General features: G+C 31.9%; 1 long non-coding RNA gene across 1 annotated transcript; it reads left to right on the top strand.

The window, feature by feature from the left end:
- Nucleotides 1-10,821: 10,821 nt before the first annotated feature.
- On the top strand, nucleotides 10,822-12,352 carry LOC127698376 (uncharacterized). Its single transcript, XR_007980811.1, has 2 exons — nucleotides 10,822-10,899; nucleotides 11,478-12,352. It is a non-coding gene; the product is annotated as an uncharacterized LOC127698376 (long non-coding RNA).
- Nucleotides 12,353-12,982: the final 630 nt, after the last annotated feature.

A 12,982-nucleotide genomic window follows, 5' to 3' on the forward strand; every position in this document is an offset into this window, starting at 1 on the left:
ATCGTTACTAAAACTAGGTATTATATGAACACCGGTTAATAGAATTAGAATGTGGCTGTACCAAGTCAGGAACCTTGTCGGTAGTTGATTTATGTCGTATCTTAATGTTGTTGGTTATTTAAAGAAATGGGTTTTAATGGGACAAGACTTCCATTTGAATTAATAAACTAGGGACGATTTAGAGCTTGACTTATTTCAGAGAAACCTGTTTGTTGTTGTAGACTGTATGTCGCCCTCTAGATTTCTTTTCTTTTCTTTATTGTAAATTAAATTAAAACCTATTGCTTCATAGAAAAATAGATACCGTCACCCCCTCCCCTCCACACACACACACCACCACCAGCACCACCATTTGTCCGTCTGGTGTCAGTTACTCGAGCACTCAAGTGTGCTTTTAGTCATTTACTTGAAACTTTAAAGTCATTTATGATGCCGGCTTAAGGGATTCGTTTAATGTAATTTGGGTTTTGTTGCCATTAGACGTTTAAAATTGTCGGATTTTCAATATTTTGTAGTCCAACCACTAACGAGAATTTATTCGTGAACATAAAGTATTATACCGATGTTATCTTTAACACTACAATCCCAGATATTAATAAAATAAAAAAGGAACGTAAACTATTGGATTTGCATGAACTCAGTTGAACCGAGTCTGTTAGTAAACAAATAAGTTGACTAAGATCAGAGTAAAACAATTTTGAATCGCTTGAACTCCGTCAAAGTGAGTCCGCTAGTTTAAAAATCAAAGTCCAGTATAGATATAGACTAAGACGAGAGTGAAAACAATAAGAATTGCATGAAATCAAAATGATGTGGTACCATGCGTGTCGACATAGTTTGTTCGGTAGGCAGATCGTCACACTATTCCAAAGATGTCAAATAGAAAGTGTTAAAGACAGCAATGAAAAAACACTAATAATGTCCAGTGAACGATAGCTAGCTGACAGTGAAATCTATGACAGAATTAAATGTCTATTAAAAGTTTAGAAACTGAGACATTTAAACGATCAAACCATTATTGATGGCGACGATAACTTATGGAGTGATAATTTCAGTTGTTTAACAAAACCCTGAAGTATGTCTCTTCTAGTCAAATCGCCAGAACAAGAGTATGGTCTTGCATAACATCTGAGACAAATAAACGCACCATAGGCTGAGACTGTTGCTAGTATGCAGTGCTTTGGCTCTTGCGTAATTTAAATGTTAGATTTTACTGTAAAATTTCTGTTTGTAAATTATGAAATTGCACAGAAACTAAAGTTGCAATTCTGTCATTAAAAAATGAAAAATTGAGAGTAGAGAAAAACTACCTTAGGAAAAGTTGACCTTGGACGAGTTTAGCTGTCCTTGTTATACTGTTTTATTGTTGTTTTATGATTGTTTATTGTTTTGTTAATTGTTTAAGAATTTGGCTATCTAAACGCCCCTCCGAGCAAAGCGTTGAAGGTTATTATGAAAACACGTTCCTTGCATACTGAGATCATTATCATAGTTCACAAGTCAAGAATGAAGTCGACTATAAAAAAAAATAAATACGTTTTGCAAAATGTACACATAATACATCATATTGATTTCGCTATCCTCTATCTCTGGACTACGTGTTTTTTTTTAATTGCATTGAAATCATAATCGACTTATTGATAACATATGTTAGTGGGTTCTCTTGGTTCTGTAAATGTAAAATGGTTTCTTATGTATCGTGTACGTTTTAAGCATGTGCTTAATTATATCTAAAGTAGCTAAGGATACAATGTAAAGTAATTTGAGCCGGTATGAAATATAATAGCAAAGGACACAATATTGTCATCTAATTCACTAGTTACTAAGAAGTTAATATGGTCAAATTACCAATTATATGTATGAAATATTACGAAAAATAATTTTGTAAATCGAATATGCGTGTTTATCCAAGTACCAGTTGGATATCTAACCGTATTTTTCTATTTCTTCTGGTAACCAGAGTAGATTATTCCGGATATTATAACACATGTTCATGGTATCAAATATGAATATTTACACAGAAATTGATACGGGGAAACTTAAAAATTATATATAACACATACATAGTAGTGTACCAAGACCAAAAGAAGATACGAAAGGAGCAATAAAAAACCAAACGTTTCTTTAAACAAACAATGCTACGAACAAAAAAAAAAACAACGAAAGAACAAGCAAGTCCATAAAACACTACACAGAAAACTAAAAATTGAGCGTTACGAATCCTTCCAAATCCTGGATTGCACTCAGATGCTCCGGAAATGTCAGACGTAATTGTTCCACTAATGATATCAGCCGTGTTACTTCTATAAAAATGCGTTGATAAGTCTTATCCAGTGCTGAGCATCATAAAATAGCAGATTGGTAAATGTCTTTCTTCTAACACTTAAAACATCACCTAATGAATATAAGGTTTTCCAGGACAAAGGATGGACAAGACTGTAACCATTAAAACAACACACACATTGAATATGTGGTAGCACTGAATATAATAATGACAGCTACAGTAAAAGAACACGAACCTATCCAAAACTAAACTAGAGAATAATGCAGGTGCCCCGGAAGTGTAAGCACTTTTTGCTGTACTAGTGACTCTTGTTGTGTTACTACTTGCAAGAAAAATTTTGAAATTTTTGACATCGACAAGAGAAAAAATCCTGTAGTTATTTGTGATACACATATTCCTTGAAATTTTCAAAAAGATGACTTCAACTTTATCATTTGGAATCCTTGGTTTAATCTTTCCCTTGTAAGAAGCAACCATCTATCGTGGAAATCATTTTAAGAAACTCATGCCCTGAAATATCGTATACATTGGAAGATATATATTCCATATGTAGGCGCTCCTGGAATGTTGCTACACAAAAATGGAAAGTTTACAATGGGAAAAACTATAAGAGTTAGTTTTGTCGTAAATCTTATAATAATATTATGACATTAGTAATACCAAAAGTTTTGAATTCCAGATAATACATTCAATGTCTAAATAAGCCAATCAGATAAATGTAGCTAATTTCTAATTTTGTTTAGGCCAATTAAATGCTTTTAACGTGTATCAGAGGTATGACTTTTAAATGACCTGATGACGATGATGTGTCAATATGGACAACGACCTACTATTAACATTTGTAAAACAAAAGGATATAAGTTGAAGAAATTAAATGCATTTTTACTGACACCTAGGCAACAGTCTTCATTCTAAGGAATAGAGTACCAAGCAAAAGTTATCTATGAGTTATACATAGGTAAATAGATTGTCCTGTAATTTTTGTTATCTAACTGATAAAAGTGTAAGATAACTGCCAGATTTCTATCCAGAAAGCCTTCTTTGGTAATTATTTACTCAAAAAACTATTACAAAGCTATGACAAATAAATACAATAAAAATGTGCTAATGTCATTAATCAACAACACAACAACGAATGCGAATTGTATTTATCATACACAACATGATGGGTGTCCCTAGTAGAACAGCAAAAGACTTTGACCCCGGTTTCTGGTGGGAAGTATGTGTTTATTTGTGATTTTGTCGTTTATGCATCTATCATATCTTTTTTCATCTTCAAACAACCCCGTTCAGTTTTCTGTGTTGTGTTTTGTGAATTTTTATTTATCTTTTCGTTTTTGATTTTGCCTTTATATCAGTCCTGTTTGAAGAGCCTATATGATATGAAAGGTGGGAAAATTACTAACTTCAATTCCAGGACGATGTGGACCATTCGACGATAAACAATAAATACTTTAACTCCATTTAAGCAACAGAATTTGTGTATAATATGGAAAAACAGTCAACTTTGAAATCAAGAGCGACAAGTTCTACATGAATCCCTTATGAAGAGATCTTCCAAGTCATGAATGTAATAAATTTCGCCTGATTGCAAAATGAGTGCAAATAAATACTAAAAGACATAGATCAATGGAAGATACCATTTCCTTCAATAATGTATGAGAGTACCATCATTTTCTGGAATTCTGAAATTATGCAAGGTTTGAAATGAAACAACTCCTTTTGGCGATTTTTAATTGAACTTCAAATACGTTCTTAGATATATTTTCTCATTACCTTTACGCTTAACAAAATATTAATACATGCAGGTGCAGTGTTTCCAGTGTGTTATGTGAAAACTTAATTTGTTGATAAGTAACATTGAAAATGGACCTATGCAACAGACTTCTTACTTGAGGGATGACCTATCTTGTGAACCGTAACTTATTGAAGCAGTACGTTTAATGTGAAAGAGTTGTTATCTTGTATAACATTGCACTTCAAATACAACTCAGCAAGTAGATTTCATAACAAAGCACGATTCCGTGTAGCTATGCCATGACATTGTTATAAGTAGTAGTAGAATAGGGATAAGAAAACAGTAGAGCAGGTAGAGCAGGTAGAGCAGCTTATGTAAATATTGTGCTAGTGATGGTGGAATGTTTGTGTCCACGTGTCATACTTTTGACCAAGGTAGAGCAACATTGGTTGGTAACCAGGTTATGTTTGTCGTCCATTTTGTTTCCACGTTGCAAGGTAGAGCAACATTGGTCGGTAACCAGGGGTATGTTTGTCGTCCATTTTTGTTTCCACGTTGCTGACTTTTTCAAGGTAGAGCAACATTGGTTGGTAACCAGGGTACGTTTGAGATGACGTCCATGTTGTCCACGTTGTAGAATTTTGTGTTGTTTTTTGCTTGTCTAAATTGTTATTTGCTTGGAGTTAGTCAATATGTGAGAGAGATGGTTGTTGGTAAGGGGTGGCATTCATTTTCTTTCCACAACACACAAACTACAGAAACTTGAGAAGAGATAAAACAAAGATTGAAGAAAATAAATTATTTTTATTATCAAAAACTTATATACATTATGTATACATCACATTTTGTGTAGATCACCATTATTGCAAAAACTGATTGAGTATTTTTAGCATAAAAAATAAATATTACAATACTATGTATAGTATATAAAAACTTGTATTAAAACCGATATTTGAGCATACAACCCTGAGTTTGTTTCTAATATATATAAAATTTTATAAAGCTTCTAAAACAAATGTTTTTTTTTTTAACAAGAATGGATTTCTAAAAAGAGACATGTAAAAGATTACATATAGTAATATGATTAACGAGATGATTCTAGTTTTTAAAAATGACTACAATATAAAAAGTAACTTGATGGAATGTGATAGAAGATAAATTATGTTATAAAATAAAAATATAACCCACATGGTTTCCACGTTTAAAATGAAAACACGCATGAAGCAAAAATTAAAAGATGGAATGTTGCACTAAAGTAACAAAATATAGATAAAATATATACAGGTATCATGGTTTGATTAACAACCGTAAATGCTTATTTTTTCAATGTAAGAATACACAGCACCAAAACTTTAGTAAAAATGTAGTGTACTACTCTCTTTATAAAACTTGTCTTTATAGGGGAATCTGGCGGAATGCATAGCACCATAAAACAGTTAGCACCAAAACTATAGTATAAGCACTACTTTTTTTTTTATAAAACTTGTCTTTATAGAGTATATTTTCCTCTCTTAAACTATCATTGTAAATGAATATATTAAATATATATAACAGCATGTTATCAGGAGTACAACTATCATGATTTGAAATATGAACTTTAATGATTATCACAATTATTTAGCACCAACTTTAAAACAATTAACATTTAATAAATTATCACAACTATATTGCTTAATAACAAGAAAAACAAAGACTATATACATGTTTTATATTACAGTATAAACATTTCATATACTACTAAGGTCTGTCTAATGTTCCCCATCAACCTCTATAGCATTTTTGATATTTTTACATTATTTTTAAGACCAAATAAACGTTATCTTTTAATCTGATAGATCATATCAGATAATTCCTCTGATGTAAAGCTTCATAAATATTTTGATTTTCTTCCTTTAGAAGTTATCATACTGTATAATTACTAAATATTTTTAATTACAATCAAGCCTCAAGCTAAATAACTGTTGATAGATAAACATGTATAACAATCTTTAAATGTAGAGTATAGGAAATTGTCTTAATTGCAATCAAGTTTCAAAACTAATTAACTGTTAATGGAGAACATCAGACAGATAAACATATATTACTTCTAATTTGAGTTAAACTTCTTCTTAACATAACAAAACAGACTTGTGTAAACATATATACAAAACTTCTAGATATGTATAATATAAACAACACCCTTTAAAGTAACATCATTTCAAAAATCTGACTTATTCCCTATTTTCATCATAAAAATAAATTTAAAGAGAGAAATTAAGCGAAAAATGTATCAATTTATCCATAATTTATAATCATGTCAAACACAGGATGTTGAGTCTTTCTTATGTATGGAAAATTATCACTCTCCTTTGTTAAAACCTTCAATAATAAAAAAAAAAAGCCCCCCTCAATAAACTTCTTAAGATAATATAGCATAGAAATGCTAATATCTCCTTTGTTATCACAATGGATGCTTAGTCATATATAAATTAATCCTAAAATGGCATCTCAGTTAAGTCTAAATGAATTAAATTTATCAACCCAACTTTATTTAATGAATCTTATCATAACCAAGAGAGAAGAATAAGTCCTTTAATATTTAGGAAAAATGTTATACTTTCATTCTATTTGGAAAACTTTATGATGGATCATCGTGCTTCAATCAGTAACTTTCTTTCTCAATTGACTAATTTTGTATCTCAACATATACCAGTAGTGGGGAGTCATTTTTTCCCATGTTATAAGTGTTCAATACAACCTGAGTTGTTTGAAGAAATAAAGAATTGGTATTGTCAGCAACCCATCAACACATTCAGTAGCATGCAATTTAATGTTTCTGCACTATATCATGCTTTGTTGCATGAAAGCAGGGAAACTAGGATAGGATGTCTCATACGAATGAGCGAGACATTTTTGGGAGAACTGATGCAGCAGTGCAATACAGCTAATAGTGTGCAAAGCCGAGACATGCTGCAGATAGGATTAGATATCTTAAAGGACAGGTAAGAAATACTTTCAACATTTTTGTATATGAAGTTACTTAATGAAGCAATATGATTCATAAAGCTAGTCTTACAATGGTATTATTCATAGTTTTATAATTAAGGTGGTATCCAACACCTTACCTAAAATAAATTTGGTTTGTTGAGTTTTCATAAAATTTTAACAAAGTATTTATTTTGAACCTTTGATAAAAATTTCAAAATATTTGAACCAACCATTTCTTTATAAAAATTACACTGGGTATATAACAGTTTAACAAACACTAATTTCAACCATTGAGAAGCTTATTACAATGCCCTTAAATACATATCATAATTAAAACATTTAGCTGATTTTACAGAGTTATCCCCCTGTAGTGTTAGGTACATCTTAATTACACAAATTATATAGAAGTTTGGTTTGAAAACAAACAAAAAAAAAACATAATACACAAATTAATCACAAATTAAGTCTGTTGGGTGGTATGGACTGTCTGGTGCTTCTTCTTAAAATGAGTGGAGGTGCTGGTAAGGGTAGGATGACTTCCTGGTGTACTGCAGGTGGTATAGGTTGGACTGCTGCTTGGTGTGGTGGTTGATGTTGAGGAGGGTTAATAAGCTGTCTTACAGGGGGGATGAAGTTTCTAATAGCTGGTATAGCATTTAACAAAAGTCTATGGATACGGTTTAAAACCACTAATACACTAATCATGGTAAAGATTAGAACTTGAAATTGCTCTACAAGAAGAAAATAAAAAAAAAATACAAATTTTATAAATTGTCACTACTTAAATTGTACCAGGCTTTATTATAGAGTTCATCTTCAGAGTTTGAAATATTTTGAGAATGTCTTTTCCTCCAAACAATAAATCCACCTATTAGAAAGAATATCACTGTAAGTAAAAAAAAAAAAGAGTTAAAAGCAGTGATATTGAAAAAAAAAAGAGTTAAAAGCAGTGATATTGAAATTACAATTTAAATTAATAATTATTTCTTTTATCCTAATAGTACTTATATTTAGGGGCAGTAGGAATCTCCTGTAGAGGAAGACAATGCTCAATTAACCCTCCCCTACTATTCCTCAAACATTTCTTCCCCAAACAAATGAGAGCTATCACCAGAAGTACTACAAGAAAAGAAATAATTTAACTAGTTATGGTATCCATTTCAACATATAAAGAATCATCGTTCTTAACTGGAATGTAGTCTGATTGATAGTAATACTTTTTTAATAAGAACACCAAAATTAAGACAATTAAAAGAAACAAAATTACTCCAAGAAAAATTATATAAACTTTTAAGCTACCTGTTAAAGTGGTGACGGTTGCTACTATCCACGGTGTTGCCGAGTTCGTCTCATTTTCTGTAGTAGTCTAAAATAAAAAATTAAATAATAAACTACATGTACACAAATAAAATAACATAACCTAATCCACACCCTACTACATGTTACAATCAATACACATTTAGCTTTAGCTGAATTTAAAGCATGAGAAATTTATAAGTATAAATGTCTAAAATAGTGAAAATAAGTACTTTCAAAATTGTTTACGTTAATTTTAACAGCAGTGTTTTCATGTTTTTTTAGAATACATCACCACAATGCAATGGTTATGTTAAGTAGGGATTCTCTTTGCCCTATAGGTGAAAACCCACCTGTTGATGGTCAGGGAGAGTGCTGGACATTTGGCTGTGCTCGTACACTGCTGATGTTGGAGCGCTTTGAGACCATTCTGTCGAGGAGTCAGGAGAACCCCCCTCCGTATGAGGAGAGGTCTCAACCACACTAGTAGTGGAAAAAAGGTCTTCCAGTGACTGTAAACAAAAACAATAATATTTATAGACAGTTATCAAATTTAATATTTATAGTTTTTAACACAAATCTGTTTAATAGAAATACAATTAAAATTATGCTAACAAATATTTCTTTTCTTATATTGTTATACTTTCAAAAGAAAATAAAGGGAATTTGTCTTTCATAAAGTAGGTGTCAATTTTTTGTAAACAATAAAAATGGCGGATGTTGAAAACAAGTTACGTAATAGCATCTTACACAAACTTTATCCGCAATCTGCACTTCCGTGCTAGGGGTTGCTGAAATGGCCTGGCAACAATTGTCTATGGTGCATGTTTTGATGGCTACTTTTTCTAACTGCTGGCCAAAAGTCATTAATGTACTGGAACCCGCCAGTCTGTCCAGGGTGATCTTCTTCACTGAAGTCGGCCCATTGAAAATGTAGCTGCCTTCCCCCTCATACAGGCACTGCAGTTCCACTACCTCGTAGCTTTCATCAACCACACTTCTGCATTTCCTTATATTAAGGTCATGCACTTGGCCATTACATACAACAATACTCAACAACAACAAACACTTAGCGGGCACCATTTTTGATTTTTCAGTTTTTTCTCTGTGAATCGTTTGCGCATGTTCACATAATCAACAGTTTAATTAAAAATAAAAAGGCGGGAGATTATGATTGTGTCAACAAAAAAAAAAAGAACAATACGAAAAAGAATAAATATGAAAGAATTGAGATGTTGCTATATGATCTTCAACAATAGCATAACTCGAAAAAAAAAGGGGGGAACGGAAACATATAATAAGAAAATATTAGGTACGAGACAATGGCACTCAAAAAAAAAAATTTCAGAAAAAAATCGAACGTTTTGGGTTTTTTTTTTACAATGTAGCTGCTTTAGATAAAGATTTTAAGTTAAGAAACCCAAAAATAAAGCAGATGAAATATTATCACAGTATAGTTTCTAGAGATTCATCAACACGTTGTTTTGTTGTTAAGCGCACCACATAAACAATTTGGTATAGAGTTGTTATGCGAAACCTAAGAATGGGGTGGTTATCCCTCCATTAGTCCCACCCCATACTTCAAAGTGTAATATTATTGGTTTAGATAATATTAGCTAGAAAAATGAAATAAATATAGTAGTGCGTATTTTTCGTTTACAAGTCAGTACTTCTAACCTTTGTCTAGAAATCTATTTACGATTAAGTGTTATAATGGCAGCCGAAAATGTTCAATTAAGTCAAATTATTACTTCCACTGGTAGAACGGAATACAAAACTCAATTCAGGAGAGGGAAAGTGCTTACCTATAAAAAGTCCGCTAGAGGACTCTTTTATTTAGACTTGGCTGTGTCAAATGGATCAATGAAGCTGAATTTAGGGCTAGACGAGCTGGATGATCTGTTTACACTGAGGGGGCACCTAGAGTCCCTAACTGCATACTTTCCACAGGTAAGACTATTTTCTTTCTTTTTGATTTTACACGAGGTTCACATGTAGGAGTTTTCTTTAAAAACCGAGGAAAATTAAAGATTATACCCTTTGAGGTGTTTTTTTTCTCTGTTTGTATGCGCTTACCGTAAACAACAGGAAGGTTTTAAGTATTGTTTATTACCGTTTATCTTTCTGTTTATCTATCTACCTCGCTTTTGTTAGGGGAGATATCGGTGTTCACATTTGCCTTTTATTTTAACTAATTTAATGCAACAATTGAATAACATAAAACGAAGATGTGGTATGATTGTTAATAAGATAACTCTTCACAAGAGACCAAATGATACAGAAATTGTCAACTTTTGGTCACCTTGCGACCATCAACAATAAGCAAAACCCACACCTCATAGTCAGCTATAAATAGCTTCAAAATGATGAATGTAAAACAAACATCCGAGGGGAGAAAAAAGATAACAACCTAATTTATGTACAAAATAATGAACGAAAAACAATATGCACACCACCAACACCTCTCGCAAGTATAAAACTTTCTTCATAACATTTGAGTTTGAGTTTTATTTTATTTTTCATGTTTTAGCCGCTCTCCCAGCCACAGGAGCAGGATGTGCTAAAAGAAAATGTAGCGCCGGTTTATGCACCGCCACCACCACCAACACCTTCCGTAAGTATACATTTATTAATGTAGAGTTTAAATATGTTCAAGAATCATGATTGATTGTTGGTTGCTTAACGTCCAGTGGCAAATATTTCATACATGTTCAGGGTGAGAACAAGTTAACAATACATACAATAGGTAAGTCTTGCAATAGAGGGTGGGTTTTTTTTTTCTTCTTCTCAAGAATCACCATGTATTCTGAACTTGTTCTCACCCTGAACATGTATGAAATATTTGCCACTGGACGTTAAGCAACCACCACCAACACCTTCCGTAAGTATACATTTATTAATGTAGAGTTTAAATATGTTCAAGAATCATGATTGATTGTTGGTTGCTTAACGTCCAGTGGCAAATATTTCATACATGCTCAGGGTGAGAACAAGTTAACAATACATACAATAGGTAAGTCATGTATTCTTAACTTGATACACTTAAATGCGAACAAAGCAATACTTGTTTTTTAAGTATAGAATTGAACTTGCAAACAACCTTTTGTCCTTAAAAAAAAAGATAAGCAACACTGAAAGTATTTCATTTCTCTCTGGTTTATTTATTTAAATATTTCATTTTTATTATTGCAGGCACCTCTAACAATAATATATGAAAACGAGACGTCAACTACCACTCCACTTCAAACTATAACAGACCCGATGTGGAGCAAAGGAAATATGATTCCGGTGAGGGTGGCCGCAAAGAGACCGATACGTTAAGAATTAAACCCACAGTGGTCTGGGAAGAATACAAAATATGAACAGATTTCCCCTGTGCAAAACAATTTATATGATCTCTCTGAGGAGGAAATGGGAGCCTTTTTCCAATCGATGTGATGATGCTCAATGTGGTGTGACTTTCATTCAATGTGGTGTTTATAGGAATAACATTTATAAATTTTATTACGGACATATATGCAAACAGACTGACACGGTTAGTTTTTTTTTTAAATATTTAATAAATACTATCACTAATATGTGTCTATCTTATAATGTCCATAGGCATAGCTTTCAATTGGGTTCTTCCAGTAACGTTTATCATCAAAACTACACAGTCCTTTTTTCACAACGGTATCCATGAAAAGTTCATGATTTTTACTTCTAATGCACGTCATTGAATTGGTGGTCGTAGTTTCTTCATTCAAACATTTCTTATACATTTCATGTCGGAGAGTCTGTTTTATTTCAGTTTTTGAAATGCCTTTCGCCACTTTTTTTTCCTTTTCGCATGTGATACCTTCTGTAGAGGTCTGGTTATACAAAAGGCTGTACATTTTAGGTCTCAAGCCAACGAATTCTTTTAAAGGAACACCTGAAAAGATTTTTTGAGGCACATGAGAAAGACAATATTTAATAATAATTTAACAGAAAATTCAAAGAAAAAAGGAAAATTTAAAAGAAAATTCAAAAGAAAAAGGAAAATTTAACAGAAAATTCACAAGAAAAAGGAAAATTTAACAGAAAATTCTAAAGAAAAAGGAAAATTTAAAAGAAAATTCTAAAGAAAAAGGAAAATTTTACAGAAAATTCAAAAGAAAAAGGAAAATTTTACAGAAAATTCAAAAGAAAAAGGAAAATTTTACAGAAAATTCACAAGAAAAAGGAAAATTTGAAAGAAAATTTATGTTAAACTTTAGAGAGAGAGAAGAATAAAATGTTTGTTTGAAAGAACTCACCACCAAGCTCATCTTTAAATTTCCCAACGACTTTCTTATATTTGCTGGAAAAGAGATGTTTCGTTTTGTTGAATGAGCCGTAGTTGGAGGTATCGAATAGGTCTTTGATAGGTTTCATGTCTTCATATACATCATCAGTCAGAATCTCATAACACAACGAATCTAAAATGAATTCAGAAATGTTAGCACAATACCAAAGAGGAATCTCTTCCTTTATTCTACTTATACAAAGGAGAAAACAATGAGAAATATTAGAAATTTAAAGAAACAATGGCTTTTATTTTAACAAACAAACAAACAAAAAAATATCATACCTGTATCTGTAAACAGCAAGTTGATCTTGTCACCGTACTGAGGCTTCATCACCTTGTAATGGAATTCATACATCAGTCTCTTTGAAAGGTCTAAAATAGCTTGCCC

The sequence above is a fragment of the Mytilus californianus genome, unplaced genomic scaffold (assembly GCF_021869535.1).
Source record: "Mytilus californianus isolate M0D057914Y unplaced genomic scaffold, xbMytCali1.0.p SCAF_4, whole genome shotgun sequence".
NCBI lineage: Eukaryota > Metazoa > Mollusca > Bivalvia > Mytilida > Mytilidae > Mytilus > Mytilus californianus.